This window comes from Crocuta crocuta, unplaced genomic scaffold (assembly GCF_008692635.1).
Source record: "Crocuta crocuta isolate KB4526 unplaced genomic scaffold, BGI_CrCroc_1.0 scaffold231, whole genome shotgun sequence".
Lineage (NCBI taxonomy): Eukaryota > Metazoa > Chordata > Mammalia > Carnivora > Hyaenidae > Crocuta > Crocuta crocuta.
Window position 1 is genome coordinate 1,837,385 of NW_027528357.1, and position 20,360 is coordinate 1,857,744.

The 20,360-nt window shown below is 39.0% G+C and overlaps 1 long non-coding RNA gene across 2 annotated transcripts in view; it reads left to right on the forward strand.

Moving 5' to 3' along the window:
- The first annotated feature begins 1,973 nt into the window (after positions 1-1,973).
- Positions 1,974-20,360, forward strand: part of LOC144223139 (uncharacterized) — a 63,827-nt gene continuing 45,440 nt past the window's right edge. For both annotated transcript variants that reach the window (XR_013332587.1, XR_013332588.1), the window contains exon 1: positions 1,974-2,218. This is a non-coding gene — a long non-coding RNA (uncharacterized LOC144223139). The remainder of the gene's footprint in view (positions 2,219-20,360) is intronic.

A 20,360-nucleotide genomic window follows, 5' to 3' on the forward strand; every position in this document is an offset into this window, starting at 1 on the left:
ATAACATCTGAATATGTCAGAGGCTAGGAGATAAACCCCATAAAAATATGTAGACCCGGCACCATCATGACATTTTTAGGAGTCCAGCAGAGTTTCTCCTTATATAGCCTATCACTAAGAAATTAGAGGAATGCATGTTTGGCTTCTTTGGACTTTGGAGACAACCTACACCACATTCCAACCCACTTACTGATCAGCTAAAAGATTCAGTTGCAAGTGGATTCTGAAGCCGATACAGGTTGTGATGGGTTCTGGTCTGATGTTTTGGCTGTGGTGACCAGCCTTTCCCATCAAACCCAGAATAACTGTGGCAAACAGAACTGCTGAGTGGAGTCTATGGGGTTCACCAACAGACAAATCATAGTGATGTTACTTTGGGATTTTGGACCAAAATAATGCACCCTTCTGAAGATACTATTAGCTTTACAGGAAAAAATAGTATTGGGCTCTGGTAGAGATTAAGTATCTGATCATGGGACAAAACTGGCCCAGGAAGTTACTTCATGAGGTGAGTGTTTCTCATCCATTAACATAAATTTAGGGATGAGAAGCAGTACTCCATTATCAAGTGGAGGTGTTACATAGAGAAAGAGGTCTCAGAGACACCTAAAGGCACAAGTAAATCACACAAGCAGGAGGCTCAGAATCTTCTGGCACTTTCACAAAATGCACCTTCTGTCAACTCCATTAACCAATTCCTACGACCTTAAGGGAAAATCTCAATGGCCAGTTTAAAGAGAAAGAAATAATTCAGGATTTGTTCCATAGATATTTCTATGTGACATGCTGTCATCAGTCCTAAGTGATTGCTATTGCACTTCAATCTTAATCAGAAATGTCCCTGAAAGACATCAGTGGAAGGAAATCTTCTCATTGGCCTAACTTTATAAAGTATATATAGTTATTTACTTTGCCTGGATAGATATACAGCCAGAGCTGTGAATCCATACTGATTCACAAGCAACAGATAACAGTTCGGCTTAAAGACCAGAGAACTGGAAAGAAAAAAGATTCAAAGATCTAAGGAGTTCACAGGAAGAAGCATGGAATGACTCTCCCAGGATGGGCACAGAAAGAGAGGATATATTTGTTCTGTGTTATTGATTACTAAAGGGTACCCAGAGCAGAGGAAGTTCTCAAATATTATGTAGACAAAGTTACCCTTCCTGTGGGTGTTAACCAACCTATGCCCAGCCACCCTCGGTCTTATTCACACTCAAATAGCCTCAAATAGGACTCACACTCAAATAGCCATGGCAGCAGGAATAGAAAGTCATATATGGGTCAACAGCATGAGCTCTCACCTCACTAAAAAAAAAATCCTGCTTCTATCATTGCTGAGTATCCAAACCTTCCAACAGGCCCTAATGGGGTATCATTTCTCAAGAGGATCATCTCAGCCACCTGATGGCAGTCTGATTATATTAGATTCTTTCCTATAATGTTAGGAACCATGATATGCTCTCAAAAAAGAAGAAAGAAAAAAAGTTATTTTTACAAGAATTTTTCTTTCCTGCTCAAAACTTTCTGCCTGTACCACCACCCATGGATTAACAAGACATCGTATTCACCATTATAGTATACCACACAAGTGGTTCCAACCAAACAATTCATTTTAACATAAAAGTACAGCCATGGGCTAATTCCATGACATTCAGTGGTGGTTTTCTTTCTTTCTTTTTTTTTCCGTACATTACTTCCCCCAGATGCACTTAGCCAACATAAAATGATGAAATGGCAAACTCACTTTCAAAATGTGGTTTGTATACTCTAAACTTGTGACCAATACATAGTACTATTTCTTCCATAGCCCAAATGTATGAGTTTGGAAATGAAGAGTTAGAAATGGGACTGTTCCTTTCACTGTGATATCTAAGGAACCACCTAAAGAATTTTGCTTCCCATCCCAGCAACTTTAGACTGTGATGTTTCAGAGTTCTTAGTTCTCAGAGGAGTAATGCTTCCATCAAATGGCGTAAGTAACAATAATCCTTTTGAAGTTGAGATTGCCACCTGGCCATTGGGGCTTCCCATGGAATTAGATTGAGAGGTACCTACTGAGTGATTATGTTTATGGAAAGGAAGTAGGGTCATTGTTATGCAGTGAAGCCAGGGAAGACTGTGCTTTGGACCCAGGGGAATTCCATGGATACCTCTAAAAATTCAAGTAAAAAAGTGTCATAAAAGACTAGAGGAACCCAAAGGAACCCTACTAAAGGTAAGACCACTAATTTCTGAGCTACTGCAGGAATGAGTGTTTGAAAAAGTGAAGTAGTCTAACCAACTCAAATACTGACCAGGGGCAAAGGGAGCCTGGAATGAAATTTTTTCTTCCCTACTTGTTACTTACCCATATACCCTAAAATACACATATAGAATTTTATCCTCTCCTTTCCTCCTATTATTTTATGTAGAATGTGGGTGGTAGTTACACTTTGGCTTAATGTTAACATAATATCCAGATGGGCTTTGCATCTGAAATGAAAAGGATCTAATATCACTCAGGGACAGAGGCAGGAAATTGCTGAAATTGGTGTCTTCCCTATGGAAGAGACTCTGTGCATCCTCCTATGTCCCAAGGAGAATTAGATTTTATTAAGCAGAAGCATGACATTACCTTTGCTATGGTACAAGAATTGTAAATATGAGTAGAAGGGTATGGATGGATGCTGAATATCCCAATAAATGGACTTAGCCAGTTACAGAGCCAATTATTAGTCTCATGCCTGCTGTTCTCAATTCTGTTTAGGAAAGCCAGGACTGGAAGTCTGTTTTCCCAGCAGGCTTACCGGTATGTTTAACCAGTAGGAGGTATGGGTGGGATCAGACACAGGAGTAGGGAAGAAGCAGCGTTTCTTCCTTGCTCTCCCTGTACCTCTTGGGGCATCTCAGGAAGTGGCTACAACTCTGGTTCCAGCCATGAGGCCCTCTTCATGGTTCCAGTACTGATCATGTGGCCTTTGCTTAGTACTCTTAGACTCTGATACCCCCATTTCCTTCCTTTCCTTCCATGAGCCCTAGGATTGGTGATTGTTTCCTACAGTTATTAATTTTAATACTTTCTGCAATTATGGTTAGCTCACCACCCCCATTCACTCTCTGTTTGGAACATATAGAGTGTTTTCTTTTACCCTGCCTTGCATAGCCTTCCTTTAACCATTCCATACATTTCTCCTAGACATTTAAATATCTCACTTCATCTGAATCAGTACTTTTCACAGTTTCTTAGAGTCTGAGAGATTTCCAGAAACCCCCTCAGAGCTACTACTAAAAAACAGGGGGACAGGAAGTGTTTAGAAAACAGCCCCCTCACTTTAACATATTATTTCTGTTTCATATGTTTTACTTATTTACATTTCTCAGAGGAATTTCATCACAACAAAAGCTTTCACTTGTAATAAAATGTTTGGATTCATGGATCTTTGCCACTGATAAACATGTTGAATAGAATTTGGTCAAGGATGAAAATCTGGCTGTTGCCTCAGTAGACATTACTTTGTTCTCTCCAGAAGGTAGGGGAACACATCACTGGGAAGTTTATTCCCTTCCCTCTTTCTCACTCTATCTCATCAACTATAATCCTATTCCAATGGCCTGGACCCCCTACCCCTTGTTTCTAGGATATTCTCACTCTCAGGAGTCTGACTGAAAAGTTTCCTGAATGCATTGTGTATCAAAAGTGTGAATTCATCCATAAAGCCTGCAATAAAAATAACCCAAACAAATGACTACCACGTCACATGTCCTATTAGCGAAGTACTTGTGTGGGAACAAAATGTTGTTGTTGGTTCTGTTTTCATTTTTTTTAATACAGTCAGGGCCCCAGTGGGGCATGAATGTGGAGTATCATCCCACTTTATAATATATGCACCATAATCTTCTTAAAATGAGTTTTCACTTCAAGAAACATAAGGACTTAAATATGAGCAGCCTGTTTTGTGCGTTTGTGTGTTTGGCATCTCATTACACTTCAGACCATTTTGTCTTCTCAGAACAATTGAATATCATTAGTGGAGGCATATTTTGTTGCCAGAACTTGCTTGGTTGCGATTGTGCTTGTTAAAATGTGTCCATTTGCCAGCTGATGGATGGGAATTCTGAAGGGTGCCTGGTGAGTGAGCATTTGAATATCAGAACTTTCATCTCTTTCTTCCTGAGAGAAAAATAGCTTTGTTACCAACCAACACAAAGCATGAATTGTCCTTGACTTCCCCTCCCTCTTTTGTCTTTTTTGTGTAACACTCTATTTAGCTCACTGAGTTTCTATCAAGGACCCAGAACTGTGCAAGACATAAAAATTTTGGAGCCAGGCAAACCTTGGAATACATCCAGACTCCCCGGCTTTATTTGCATCATGACTTTGGGCAAATCTCAGAACCTCTCAGGACTCAGAGTTTTAATTTGCAAAATGAGCCTCCTAATGCTTACTTCTCAGGGCCATTACAATGAAAATCCCACACCCATTTTGATCACATAGTAGATGCTCGTTAACCGGGAGCTAGTCAAAGTGATAGATCAGAAAAAAATGCATGAAACAATTGGAGAAGAACTTAAAAGAAAATATAGTGCAGCATTAATCAGAATATAAGCGGGCACTAAAATACAAGGTGCCCACAAATAAATAGCTTCAGAGGCACGACCTAGAAGTTACAGTTCATTCTTAATATTTGTGGTAGTGAATGTTCTATAAAGTCACCAGGAACACTGAATTCGCAAATACTGACCCATGGCTCCTAGGGTAAAAACAGGGTTAGGTTCCTATGAGCCTCTGATAACATTTTCATCAACTAATCAGTGAATAATTGTGTTATGTTTGTTTCTATTTGAAAACACTTTATTTTAATACATATTGTCAGTTCATTAACATTGAACTCATGTCTAACAGCACTATAATGCATGCCTGAATAAAGCTTACCTAGCATATGTATTTTCTCCATGACGCATATCCCAGCTTTTTTGCTTGGGAACTATAAACAGTAACTCAGCACTCTGCTTGGGGCCACTGTAAATAGATAAATCAACAACAAAAAGCACAAAAGTATTAAAACTGTCATACTAAATAGAACATGACAAGGACACTTGTTTACAGAATGTGAGCTAAAACAAGAAAGCAGAGCATCTCCTGGTTCAACCTCAGCTGGGAATGTATACACAGGGTGACTAAAGTTTTTTGCTACTCTGTGCACACACGTGTCCACTAACTGAGCATGAAAATGCCAAGAGTATTGATTTGCAGATTATAAATAATATTATCAAATAGGTGAACAGGCAAAAGAAAAAGGGATTCTACAAATAATGAGGACCAACTACAAATACGAGGACGAAACCTTGGACTGAGGAGGGGATGGCTTAAAATGAGTGATGGGAATAGTCCAGGGAGGAAGAGCCGAATCAGCACAGGAAAGAGCATGAGAAAACAGGAACAGTGTCCGAGAACAGATTATATCTGCCAGGAAGCCTCTAGCCCAGATCTCAAGGGATGCATCTGTCCTTCACCCATGATCAAATGCTCCCTACTCAGAGTACCTTTCCCTGGCCTTCTATTAGAACAGCACCTATCTTCCATTGCTCTCTAGTCCTTTTTTCTGCTTTATTTTTCTCCAGAACATACTTTCACAAGTAACACATACAAGTTTTTATTTGTAAATTGTCTGTCTGTCCCAGTCAGAATGCAGACACCATGAGGTCGAGCCTTTATACACTTTGTTCACTGGCCCAGGAACCTAGAGAGAACCTGCAACAATGTGGTCATCCATAACTGTTGGATCAAGATGTTAGCTTTAAAAATAAAACTGTCAGTTAGTTTGCCAACAAAATGGGTTTATTTGGGGGAAAAGCAGAGGATTGCAATTCAGGATGTGCAAGCTACAATAAAACTATAGACAAGTCAGGAGAACAAAAGAGAGGAATGATCTTTTATAGAGGAAAGGGGAAAATTGGGATTGATTGTCATAAACATAAAGTCCCTTGGTATAACCGCAAGTTCAAAGTACAGTAGCTTTTCATTGGCTGAGTTGAGATGGTTTCCTATTGGCTGGGCTGTTGCTAGGCAAAGAGAAAATTTTTCTTCTACTTGCAAGGGTAGTAAAGTAGATTTCTTCCTACTGGGAGTGCAAAGTACCTCTCTTCCTGTTGGCTCTACAGCTGACAGTGTGGAGGACTTGAGAGTTCCCCCTGCCGTCCTCCTGGCTCCCTTTTAAATGAGATTTCCTTTTATTAATTTTCACAAGAACAAGAATTACAATGAATCTGAATCACACATTAATCCCACCTTTCATCAGAAAGGAAATAAATAACAGTTTAAGTGAATAGTCCTATTAAATATGGGAGATTTACAGTGCTTCTGATCCTAGAGGCAAATTTTAAAAAGACACATGCCTGATTATTCCATGTTGGTTCAAGATACTTTCCTACTCCAAATCTTGACAGAAATCATAGAAAGCATCTACCCTTAACAAAAAACAACTTTCTGGCCATTTTTCTGTCTGTTTCAATTGTAACTGTAGCCGACTGGTATAATTTGAAGGAATCTGGAAAAACTCTCTATAGTGTTAACAGTGTCCAAAATGAGAGTACTGCAGAAACCTTGAAGTCAAAAAGCTTTCAAAATTTCCACTGTACCTGGATAACTAACTAATTAAACTACTGTCAGTCATTAATACTTTAGTGTAAATTAGCTTATCCTGGCATTTTAAGCAGTAATGATGTAATTCCAAACTGTAATTTTAGAGAATGAGAAAACTGAGATGCATAATGGGAACATAGTTTTATAACTAATCTAGTAATTTGAGACATGACAAAAATGCTGGTCTCCTGGCATTCAATTAACTATGGCATTCAGATTCAAAACCTTTCTAGCAGAGGTGTTTGAGACCATCTCCTAATGAAATTTCCAATTAGTAAATCCTTATGAGGAAAGGGCATAAACCCCCAATAAAATGCAAATATCTTAACTGAAGAAAATGCAAATAACTTGGAAAGGTATTATCTTCAATTGGGTTATCAAATTACTGTTCCCAGAAGCCGAGTACCATCTTAGGAATACAATATCCTATGATAAGCAAACTGGGTTTAAATTTTGGTAACAAATAAGGGACTCAAGAAAAGGTTGGAAGTTCTGGGAAGGCCTAGGGCCATTGTGCAGAGGAGGCAAAATGAAGAAAGCTCAAGAGAGGCATAGAGGGAAAGTCACAGGAAAGAGTTCCCCAATGCAAATATCAGCTTTTTCACTTTTCTACATTTGACTGTGGTACTTTCACAGGAGTCCAGGGCCCACAGAGGCCAGCAGGTGGCTGTGGGGTGCTGGCTTTTTCTGACTTGATCTTGGTGAGTCCCTGAGCATCATGTGGAAGCAACTTGCAAAGCTTGTGACTGCAAATGCTAATCAAGGAACTGATTACACCCACTGGGAGGTGAAAAATGAGCTGATTCCCTAATGGAGGAGCTGGGTTTTGACTAAAATGTCTTTGGAAATGTCTCATTCCACAGCTGCCCATTTCTTTAATACATTCCACCACTGTCTTTTCAACTACATCTTATAAACAAACAAACACACACACACACACACACACACACACACACACAGAGAGAATTCTATAAACAATCACACTTAGCTGTTAATGTTTGATGCTAGCTTAAAATAATCTCCATAGCTCTGTCTTCAACCCATTTTTCATGTAGGTAAGTATTGCTTACCTTCTCAGGAGTATTTATGTTGTCAAAAGGAAATTTGCTTTTTTTGCCCTTTGAGGGTAGGAACAATTATTCTCTTCTTTAATTTGCATACAGCATCAGGAAACATCAATGCTATGAATTGAACTGATCTGTTAAAAGTGGAATTTCTCACATGACGGTAGGCAAATAAATGAATTATTTGGGGAAATGAGATCCCTTTCCTAGAGCTTCCAAAAGAAACCACAATTGTTGCCACTGTTTTATACATCCATGTCTCAGCAACCTTGATACACAGAGATATTGAACACCAACAATAACATCTGCAAAACTGTAGGTGATTAAAAGAAACATCTGGCTTTCGATTTTGAAGGCTTATGTTTTACTAATCTTCTTTTCAAGATGCATTAGGCCACTATGTTGGGGGAAGGAATAACATTGCTCTAAACAAGGGGTCAGGAAAATCAGAGTCCACAAGCCAAATCTGTCACGCCACCTGTTTTGTAAAAAAAATAATAATAAAAAAGATATTGGGACACAGCCACATTCATTTATTTACATATTGTGTATGGCTCTTCTCAAGCTAGAACAGCAGAGATGAATAATTATGACAAAGACCATATGGCCCACAGAGCCTAAAATATTTACTATTGGCCCTTTATACAAAAAGGCTCTAAACCAGTTGATTTTTTTTCCTTTAACCAGTAGATCAGGCTTTGGACAAAGGCATTTATGTGTTTAACAAGGCTTCCAGGAAAGCCTGCTATTTATTGGTGTTTAAAAAATTCCATGTGGAACTCTATTTGAACCAGGCTCAATGAGGGCCTATGGCATGAATGGACAAGAGACAAGTAAGACACCTGCCCACTAGTCAGGCTCTAAGGAAATCCTACGTGATAGCTTCCTCTTAACTTCTTGAGTCTCATATTCTCTCCAGCTTTCTGATTTAGCCTTCCATTTTCCAATGCTGACTTTGGTACATTTCCACTTAGTTCGTGGCATTCCCTTTCTAGACAGCCAGTATTTATCTTTGGCATCACTCTTTGGTTCTACTTTTGCTACTGCTATTGTGTGTGATGTTTATCTGCTCCTGCTCCACTGCTGACTTCAGACATCTTTCTGGTTTTGGTCTTCTAATTCACATCTCAGAGTACAAACGAAACAACTATAGCAAACATTCTTCTTCGTTGTGTGATTTCTCTCTCAGGAGGTCTCTAATTCTTAATTTTAGATCCCAAGACAAACATAAGATTGAGACACCCAGGCATCTGTTTTTATATAGTACCCCAGTGTAGCCAGTACTCAAGGAGTTGTTAAGTGGAATGGCCCAAGGGCACATGATTCAATAGTCTCAGGAAAAGCACTGTCCCCAAGCCATAGTATGAGATTACCTGGCATGCTGTCCAACTCATAATCAGCATCGTTTTCAGGTTCAGGAAAGTGAACTTCTTCCCTAGCTATATCTATTTTCAAGTCTAGGAGGAGAATATGCATTTGGACTTGACATTGACAGTGAAATTGTGTGTAATAACAGCCTCTCTGTGAACACCTTACCCTCCCTCTAGGTAACTGAATGGCCTGAACTTCTAATATCTTATTTTGACTATGTAAACTTATGAAAATTATAAAGCTAAAATCATTTAACTTTGAAGATTTAAAGACTCTCAAAATTGGGGACACATCTATTTTTACAAACTGAAAAAAATACTTAAAGTGTGTATATGTCACTATACATTATATATACTCATACACACATAAACAACTATGTGATATTATTATGATATACATGACAGTAAAACAATAAAAAATAGTTTATAACAAGACAAGAATCACTGTAATTTGGAGTCATTTATAGTAAATTTGGATAGCTCTACTTACATTAAAAATTCCCAATAATACCACAGTTACAAATGTAACATTACATTTTATAATGATTGACAATTCAATAAAAATTTGGATTATTTTCAGTAACCTTTCTTAAAAAGGTAAAACATACATTTAAAAGTTTATAAATTTATTATCTAAAATATTTAAATAAGACTTTTCTTGGCAATAGAACATAGCTGTACTTATGTGCATTCATTTCCAAAAGATTTTTAAAAAACAGGATTATTGCAGATAGTTATTTATGTAGAGACTGATCATGACCCTCCGAGAGCCCCATGAGACTTGATCTGTGTCAAAATCATCATTGTGTCATCAATATCTTGTGTAATAACTGGAATCCAACTCCTTCCAGGAAATTTCTATAACTTTGTCTTCTTGGATAGAGTACCCCTGGACTCAAACTTCATATTTTGTCAGGAAGAATGAGCCTGAAGATGCCATTCTGTTCCCACTTAGGACCCTAGAGTAGACTTAAATTTTCCCATCTGCTGTCCATCCCAGCACTGGCTTCCTTCTCAACAGAGAATATCAAGAGTGACTTACAGCTGTGTTCCTTCAAGATCTAGCAATTCTCTCTTCTGTAAAATTTGCATCACCCAATTGCTACCACCTCTGAGAAACTGTATGAGGTACTTTCAACAGTTCATTCTAGGCCCCTGGAGTTCCTCTCAGGGAGATAATGAAGATATGTGTCAAAGTTAAATGAGAGTAAAACCCCAAGGGGTGAGAGCAAATGCAGCCATTCAGAGTGATAGAAATGACAAAGGCTATAACATAGGGATGCACTGTTGCAGGCACTAGATGATGTAGATGTAAAGAGGATCTGGGAGGGAAAAAAATTGAGAAAGGACAAGACCTTGGTCAAAAGAAAAATAATAACAAAAAATAGAATACAACAAGAGATCATTACCACCAAGAGTGGTAAAGATGCCCTCCCATCAGTGATGATGGGAATACTCAGAACCTTTTATTCATCTGAAGGAATGCCATGAGTAAGGGGTGACAAATCAGAACTTTCTTGTTATTCCCAGTAATCTTCAACAAGACTCTGTGGAAGGGAGTACAGGCAGCAGTTGGCTAAACCAGAAGCAAAGAGGAAAAGATTAAGGTTTGAATGAGATGGAACATGTGTGAGGATCTATTTAGAAGAGTAAATTTTAATTGTTCCCATTGAGTAAATCTCATTTGCTCATCTAGACTGCTAGATCCTACAGGGCAGGGACAACATTTTGTAAGTGTTTAAAAACACAGCACACACAAAATCTTGTCCAGATTGTCTAAACAAGAAGAAACAAACTAAAGTCACAGGGGTAGTAAATGTCAGAACATCTTGACACTAGAGTTCTATTGACCTATCTAGATTAAATGTATGCTTTTTTGTATGATGTACATTTTATATATACTTCATCCTCAGCTTCATTTTAAATTTCTTCTGTTGTTTATTCTTCTTTCTTTTTTTAATAGTTTATTGTCAAGTTGGTTTCCATATAATACCCAGTACTCATCCCCACAAGTGCTCTCCTCCATGCCCATCACCCCCCTTCCCTTCTCCTCTACCCCCATCAGCCCTCAGTTTGTTCTCAGAATTCAAGAATCTCTCATGGTTTGCCTCCCTCCCACTCTCCCACTATTTTTCCCCTTTCCCTTCCTTATGGTCCTCTGTTAAGTTCCTCCTAATCCTCCTATACGTGCAAGCATATAGTATCTGTCCTTCTCTGCCTGACTTATTTCACTCAGCATAACACCCTCAAGTTTCATCCATGTTGCTACACATGGCCAGATTTCATTCTTTCTCATTGCCATGTAGTATTCCATGGTATAAATATATCACATCTTCTTGATCCATTCATCAGTTGGTGGACACTTAGCATCTTTCCATGTTTTGGCTATTGTTGAGTGCTGCTATGAACATTGGGGTACTTGTGCCTCTAGCCATCAGCACGCCTGTATCCCTTGGGTAAATTCCTAGCAGTGCTATTGCTGGGTCATAGTGGAGTTCTATTGTCAATTTTTTGAGGAACCTCCACACTGTTTTCCAGAGTTGGCTTCACCGATTTACATTCCTACCAACAGTGTAGGATGGTGCCCATTTCTCCCCATCCTCGCCAGAATCTATAGTCTCCTGATTTGTTCCTTTTAGCCACTCTGACCAGCATGAGGTGGTATCTCAGTGTGGTTTTGATTTGTATTTCCCTGATGAGGAGGGACGCTGAGCATCGTTTCATGTGTCTGTTGGCCATCTGGATGTCCTCTTTGGAGAAATGTCTGTTCATGTCTTCTGCCCATTTCTTCACTGGATTATTTGTTTTTCAGGTGTGGAGTTTGGTGAGTTCCTTATAGATTTTGGATACTAGTCCTTTATCTGATATGTCATTTGCAACTAAGATGGTGCTGGGAGAAATGGACAGCAACATGCAGAGGAATGAAACTAGATCATTTTCTCACACCACACACAAAAATATCCAAAATGGATAAAGGACCTGAATGTGAGACAGGAAACCATCAAAACCCTAGAGGAGAAAGCAGGAAACAACCTCCTTGACCTCAACTGCAGCAATTTCTTACCTGACACATCCCCAAAGGCAAGGGAATCGAGAGCAAAAATGAATTATTGGGACCTCATCAGGATAAAAAGCTTCTGCATGGCAAAGGAAACAACCCATAAAACTAATAGGCAACTGACGGAATGGGAAAATATAGTTGCAAATGACATATCAGATAAAGGGCTAGTATCCAAAATGTTTATTCTTCTTTCTTATCCATTCCTAATATCTTATGTTATAGCCTATGAAGCTCTATAAGCCATCCTGTCTTTCCAAGTACAAAGCAGTTAAATGAATCAAGAAAGAATGTCATTTATGTGAAACCCCATCTCTCCTTCTCTCTCTCTCCCTTTCCCTCTCCCTCCCTCCCTCCCTCTCTCTCTCTCACACACACACACACACACACACACACACACACTTCCCCTTAAGTGGAATGATTTGCACTTGGTAGTTATAGGTTCGTTCATCTGCTCTTCAATCTCTGGGAATTCTGAAAGACAAAATTCTGTCTTTATACATTTCTTAATAAATAAATTACTTAGGAACCCAAGTAAATGCAAATCCCTATTAAAGTCAGGAGTCTTTCTAATATACTTCCATTTCATATCATACTTTCTTGATTGACCACTTCCTGTGGGTCTGTCCTTTCCCACCAAGTCTTCACTCCCTCACACCAAGTTCAAGGACTCAGAATGAATACAGAGGCACCCCCTTGGGTTTTAAGTCAAGCGTTTCTGTTATTTACTGCACTTTCATTACTTTTGATCATTGCAAGGCATGTTGGCATATGGGAATGGAAATTTAGATTGAGTAACTTTCAGCAATGTCAAATGAGCTATTAACAGAACCAAATTCTATTGTGTCCTAGTTGCTTTTGGAATATGGCTTTCGGTGTCTCAGCACAAGATGACCTCTGAGTTTGATGGAAGTCTACCAATAAAAAAATAGATCGGAAATAATAAAAATGACATACTGAGGAGTTTTAAATCATAAAGGCATACAAATTCATCTCAAAAAGGATTACTCAATCATTAAATAATTAATGAAGACTTAATGTTTTGTCAGAACTGTCCTATGCACAGATGTGAATGAAGGAACAGGGAAACTTGAAGTCTTAATTGTCAAAAACATGGAAGACATATGAAATACTGCATAAAAAAGGGTGAGGTTGGGAGAAAAGTAAAAGTGCTAACGTACAAAGTAAAATTTTAATGTATCTATGGGTCTCATTACTCATTAGTTTGTAATGGTACACTGGGACAATCACGAGATGGGGATACAGGAGTCCAGGTTCCTCCCCTGGAGCAGCCACAGATGAGCTTTCTGGTTGGGAAGTTTGTGTCTAGGTCCAGCTCTTCATCTGTGAAATAGGGAATCTGAATTATTTCTAAGCTGAAAGAAATGTGTTGTGCTGTGTTATGGAATATATAAATTTTTTGATGTTAAACACTGACTTATTTATCAAAAGAAATTAGAAATATTTGAGTTGCTCCTACATTAAGAGGGTGATATTAACAGAGGCCAAGGTAGTCTCTCCAAAGTGTCCATTAATAAACTGAGAGAAAGCCTAGGGCAGAAGGGCAATGGAACCAAGTTCAAGAGGGATATTTTAAAGTGCTTAATATTTTGTTAAGATTATTTATATACTTTGAGAGAGAAAGAGAGTGTGTGTGCACATGCCCAAGAGCAGGGGAGGGGCAGAGAGAGAAAGGGAGATAGAGAATCCCAAGCAGGCTCTGCTCTGTCAGCATAGCGCTTGACGCAGGACTCATTCTCATGAACGTTGAGATCATGACCCATGCCCAAATCAAGAGTTGGCTACTTAACCAACTGAGCCACCCAGGCTCCCCCAAAGGGCTTATATTTTGAAAAAAATATGAACAGTAGTATAAATGAAAACCCACACTATTGGATTAAATTTTTTTTTTAATATTTTCTTTTCAATATTTTTATTTCTAGGAGAGAGAGAGAAAGCGTGAACAGGGGAGGGTCAGACAGAGAGGGAGATACAGACTCTGAAATAGGCTCCAGGCTCTGAGCTGGCAGTCAGCACAGAGCCCTACGCGGGGCTCAAACCCACGAACCGCGAGATCATGACCTAAGCGAAAGTCGGACGCTTAACCGACTAAGCCACCCAGGTGCCCCAAATTTTTTAAAATATTTTTTAATGTTTTTTATTTATTTATGAGAGTCAGAGAGAGGGAGATACATAATCTGAAGACAGCCTCCAGGCTCTGAGCTAGCTGTCAGCACAGAGCCTGATGCGGGGCTTGAACCCACAAACTGTGAGATCATGACCTAAGCCAAAGTCGGATGCTTAACCGACTGAGGCCCCCAGGCGCCCCTGGATTAAATTTTTGTAACATTTCTCCACTTCCTTTTACAGAGACAATGCATAATATGTTGACTAAGTCTCCAGGATTTGATGCTGGACCAAAACTCAGCTATAGCATTTATTAGCTACTTCACTTTGAACAACCTAACCTCTCTAGGAATCAATGATCTTAACAGAGAACCAAAGGTAGATTATCTTCTAATTCATTCTTGTGAGGGGCACGTTAGGTAAAACAAGCATTCAATAAGCTGTAAACATTCTGATATTCATACTTACTCAGATCTGGCAGGATAAATAGAATCATTATTACTGATTAGAAAAGGTATCACCACAACCGGGAAAACTTAGCTGTTATAACAATTTTTAAAATGCTAGCATACTCATACCAGCTGATCGCCGTTTAAAAGCAATCTAAACTTTCTTCCTAAAATTAACATTACCCAAAAGTTGGTCACTAAGAAGGACAGTAAGTTTAGCCTTTGCTTTAATTCATCTGTCTAGGAGGAGAAATCTCTATGGTTGGTCCTATCCACATTCATTGTCTGGCCTATGGAATGTGCCTTACTGTCTTCTTTAATGCACAACTACAGGTGATTTCTTCATCTAAGAGTCTGCAAGTATTTTTTTTCTTTTCCTGTCAAACTCTTTGAGGGCATTGGGCTGACAGTTCTGGGTCGGACTGAGTTTAATCTTTTCCTTTCAAATCAAATTATGGGGAAAATGCCAGGGAAATGGCTCCCTAACAGCTGGCATTGTTCAGAAATCACGGAGCTTGGTGAATTTGTAAGATAAGTGTCTAAATTGTGGAGAAAGGCAGACAGCTTCCCCTCTTGGGCTGATATCTGAGCAACTAATGACTTAAATGACTCCATTTTGCTCTCCACACAATGGCCTATCCTGGAAGACTTGAGAGGCTCTTGGGGTTCAGTGGCCTCTCCAAAAATCAGCCTCCCTAAAAGCTGGTTTGGGGTCTTCCTCACCGCCTTTGCTCCCTATTTAGTAATTTCATAACTTTTAAAACTGGTGAAGAGAGGACAGGGTAGATTCCTTCCTAGAGTAATATGAAACCCACTGGAACCTCCCTATCAAGACATGAAGAAAAATGGCTAAGAAAATAGAAAGTACTAGTAGAACAAAAGCCAAAAAGGGAGAAACAACTTTTAAAATATTATTGGAGAGGCACCACATTCACATTAAATACTAAAATATTAAAATTGATTGAGGTTGTGAAATAAGTGAATTACTTAGTCTCCCATGCATTAAAATTAATTTTTCATCTCCTTCTTCAGGCCACTTCCCACTGGCTTTCGTTGAGCCCTCTTAATATTTTATTTGCTGAAGGGAAAGGTTTCCTTTTGACATATTGGCATTCCTGGGGTTGGGTGACTATCTCACTGCCAACTGCACAAGATTTCTTAGTCCTAGTGAAGAAATAATAAAGAATAAAGGAGGGGTGCCTGGGTGGCTCTGTCATTTAAGCATCTGACTTCAGCTTTGGTCATGATCTCCTGGTTAGTGGGTTCAAGCCTTGAGGGAGACTTTGTGCCAACAGTGCAGAGACTGCTTGAGATATGATCTCTCCCTCTCTCTCTCTGCCCCTCCCCCACTTTCTCAAAATAAACAAATAACCTTTTAAAAACAGTAAAGGATTTGCTATACCTCCTAAACTCGGCATGTATTTTAAACCAGACTCTCCCCTAAAGACTGTTATTCATAAAGCTATTCCCTTTGCATGTTACATTCCCACCTTTCTGTCTTCCAAACTCCCCAACCATTAGCCTATTGGTAATTCATCTAGACAAAAACTGAAAGATAAGTTGAGGTCACTACATTTGAGCTGCCAAAAACAGTTTTTATTTTTCTTTATTTGGAACTCTGGGAGTGGGTTGCCTCTTTAGGGATTTAGAGCAGCCAAGGCATAGTATTCCCTGATCTCTGGAGCCCAGAAATTAACATGTCAGATCTTCTGTAGTTAGGAAGTAAATTCAAAGGTGGTACACAGGTACCAAAAGCAGAGTGGATAAATGGCCCAGAGAAGGCATGCAGGTGATCAAATCACTGGAGATGGGCTTTGGAGACTTACTAGGATATTAATCATAAAAACGTCCAAGTTTCTGGTCTTATACTCACAGCTAAATGTGGACTCTTTGCTATAATGAAAGTTTACACACGTGAAGAAGGAGGTAAGATCAGAAACACTCAAAGTCTCTTCAGAATGAAGTGGGATCCCAAACTCTCCATCACTCCCTAAAGTTCCCTCCTTCATGGCCATGAGAGTAGAGCAATGCTTTTGTGCACTGTAGTCATACAGTGTTAGATCTAGGGAGAACTTTGACCCTGGTCTAGTTTAAAATCTGTTTTCCAAATATAATATAACTGCAGCAAACTAAACAGACCTGACTTGCCCCAGTCAAAACAGAGTTAATCCCTGAGGCCTCCCTGTTTCCCAGGTGTGCAATTCAGGACCTTTGCATAGATTATTTTTAGGGCAGCTGGTGATAGGAATATGTCTTCTTATTCTTAAGGTTCATTCTTCTTTTCTTATATCACTCAAGATTAGGGGCTAAGGCAGAAGCCATGCTAATTCAGGTTACTTGAGTCCAAAATAAATGGTATAGATATATTATCTGTTCATAAAAGTAACACATTCTTGACTTGGTTCAGTATTCAAACTAAAAGTTTAGTTATGAAGCCAGTAACTATTCTTGTACATATAAAACTATCAGTATGTTAGTTAAATCCTGTGGTGCTCATAGGAGAAAAATCAGAAGTCATAAGCCCCACTCATCCTTTAAGGAAAAGTTGATCTAACTCCATTATTCATACAAAGTCACATTATTGGTCAGTCATGGGTGACAGAGTTCGGTTTCCTCATTGCTAGTTGTGTGCTCTGTTTACTATCCCAGAAGTGATAATTTATATTGCAGCATTTATTTAATGAAGGACATTAATTAAATGGTAGATTCCCAAAGCTTCAACAGAAGGGTACACTAACCCATTGATAATAATAGTGGTTACAAGAATCAAGAGAAATTCCATAACAATAACCTTGGGAAACTATACTAAATAGAACTAAACATGTTTTTATGCAGCAGAAATTTTCAAAGCCTTTAATATCTTGTTAAGCTTTACAAGCATTTAAAAGGGATATATACTAGAATGGTCACAAACAAAGGTGACCCTGGAAATCAGAAACTGAGGAGCATTTCAAGTGAATGTTAAGACTCAGAATGTACCTTAGAAAACCAAGTTAGTTAGTACCTAAGGCACCTCACTATTCTCCCTCAGTGTTGCCAGATTATCAGGTAGGAAAAAGGAGCTGAAGAATAGTCCTTTTAACCACCAATCCCTTTGGGAAGTCTATAATGAAGATCCCTACAATTCTCAAGGCTTCAACCATCAGCTCACTGTGAATGTACTGAAATCTCAATATATAATTTCTCTTCTCAGATCAGACCTTCACCTCATGTCTAAAGTTTTTAACCTGTCCACAACCCAGCTGTGATCTATTTTTTTTTATTCCACATTAATTGCAATCATAGTCCTTGCTCTTATCACACTTGTGCATTTTTGTTCCCATAATGATCATGGCTCTTTTAAGATCTTGTCTTTGCTTACTGTTCTTCTTATCTGAAATGAATTGTTTTCTTCTTCCTCTCAGTTGAGCACAGTCTTTATTGAGGTGACCTTATACCCCATCTCCTCTCTAAGTCATCAGCATTTCCAGTTCAGAAGTCAGTTTCTTTTGCTATAAATGTTCACAGTATCACTTACTTTCTGCCTTGTTTTGTTAGTTATATTTTCACAGGTTTGTGTTTCATCTGCCTATTTAGGTTATAAATTCTTTTCTTTATCTTTTTTTCTCTATCAGCGTGGAGCTTGATGTTTGGCATATAAAATACGTCAAGTAATTGTTAAGGTTAAATGAAACATAGGAGTTAAGTTTCTATCAATAGGTTCAGATCATATTAGAGAGTTCCTTTAAAACCACATAGAAGACTTTCGGCTTAATCTGATGGATGGAGACATTCTGAATTTCTTCTTAAAGATAAGGAGTATGAAAAAAGGATAACATCATCTCTAGTTGAATAAGCAATGTAGCTTAGGGGTCATGGGTAAGCATTGTGAACCATACTTCCTAGGTGTGAATTCCAGTTCTGTTACTACCACCAATGTGAAAGTTACTAAACTCTCTGGCTTTTAGTTTCCACATCTATAAAATTAGAATACATTACTCCTGCAGTCATTTTGAAGTTTGGATGAAGTAATCCATGAAAAGCCCTAAGAGCAATGCCTCACACCTAATGAGCCCTCAAGAAACAGTAGTTAGTATTATAACTAACTACATGGGGAAGTGAAAACAGCATTGGTCTGAGACCTGGGCTCTGCTGCAGATTGAAGAAAAGGTGCAAATGAGGTCAAGTATTGCTGGTAGAGGGGCTTGATTAGAACTCAAGAAAAAAAGAGCATGTGTTTGATGAATTTACCATTCTCTGCACCCTAGGCTTACAGGCTTGAAATCAGACTTGTAGCACAACAAATGCATTAATCAAGCTTACAGAGACAATCTATAAACACAGAAGCCCAATTCATTAATTTACAATGAGAAATATAACTATTAAGTAGATGGGATGTCAGTGTTTATGGATAAGCATGTTCTCTCCCGTGGACAAATATATACCAGAAACCAAATCATAATCCAAGAATTGTCTGATGAAAGAGAAACAGCAAGGAGAGAAAGGGGGTGACCTCGGTATACAACCAAGTTCATAGCCACATGTATCCCGCTCTGCTACAGACACATACCCATCACTCCAGAGATGTCAAAACACATTCCCGTTTCATTCTTCCAGGGACTGAAAACACTACATTTCCTTAGCTTCTGATAGGTACCTTTAAAGATACCATACATACCATTATTTTCCCTGTACAATGCAATCATTTGGATATATGTTTTCTAAGTACATTCAACATTTATGTGAAGTTCTGCCTGAATGCTATGATTGAATTCTTGATGTTTCATAGTTCATAGTTCACAGTTTTCAGATAGTTATCTTTTCCTTAAACTGTTTTGGTGAACCTCTCACAGCCCTAAGAGATTCCCCTAAGAGGGATTTCTGTATCCCTTCCACTTTGAGTCTTCCTAAATTTATCCTACAGTGCATATCAGTTAGCTGGTGTTGCATAATACACTATCTCAAAAGGTATCGATTTAAATGTTTATTCTGAGCCCCTTTGTTTGCTAAGACCCTCTGGGTTAGCACTTGCGGCTGGGCTCAGTTGAGTCCTTTTCTCTGCACACAGTGTCAGCTGCATTTGCACAAACTTCTGGGCTCAGATGTGGTAGAGATGACTGGGATAGTTGAGGTCTCTCTCCACATGTCTCTCCCACTCCTTGTTCTGTCAGGGGAAAGAGACTCCACCTCTCAATGGAAGAAACTGCAAAAGATCTGTAGCCAGATTTCCTGAAATCTACCATGGATAGGAATAATTTTTGACTGACTGACTGACTGACTGACTGACTGAGTGAATGAAGCTGAGTGAAGAGTGTCTTCGGGGAGAGAGGTCATACCTGTCAAGTACTCAAGGCAGCTGAGTCAGCAGCTCTCTAACCCATGAGTCCAGCAAACCTACTTGTATAGGCCATAGTGAATGAAAGATGCTCCAGTCCCAGAAAAAAGTTTGGAGCAGGCAGCATGCACTATTCCCTCCCGACACTCAAACTTTATGATCCTAAGAAAGTAATCAGCAGGGGAGGCGAAAGCCCCTGAATGGAGGCTGACATCGAGTGACCCTTGCCAAGGAAGCTGATGCTGACCGCTCCTGCCCAGTGATCGAATTTGATGGGTTTCATCATCTTCCTCCTGTGCCCGCTCCAGCTGCATCGATTGCATCGCCTTCAATATCTCTTTTGTGGTTAAAGG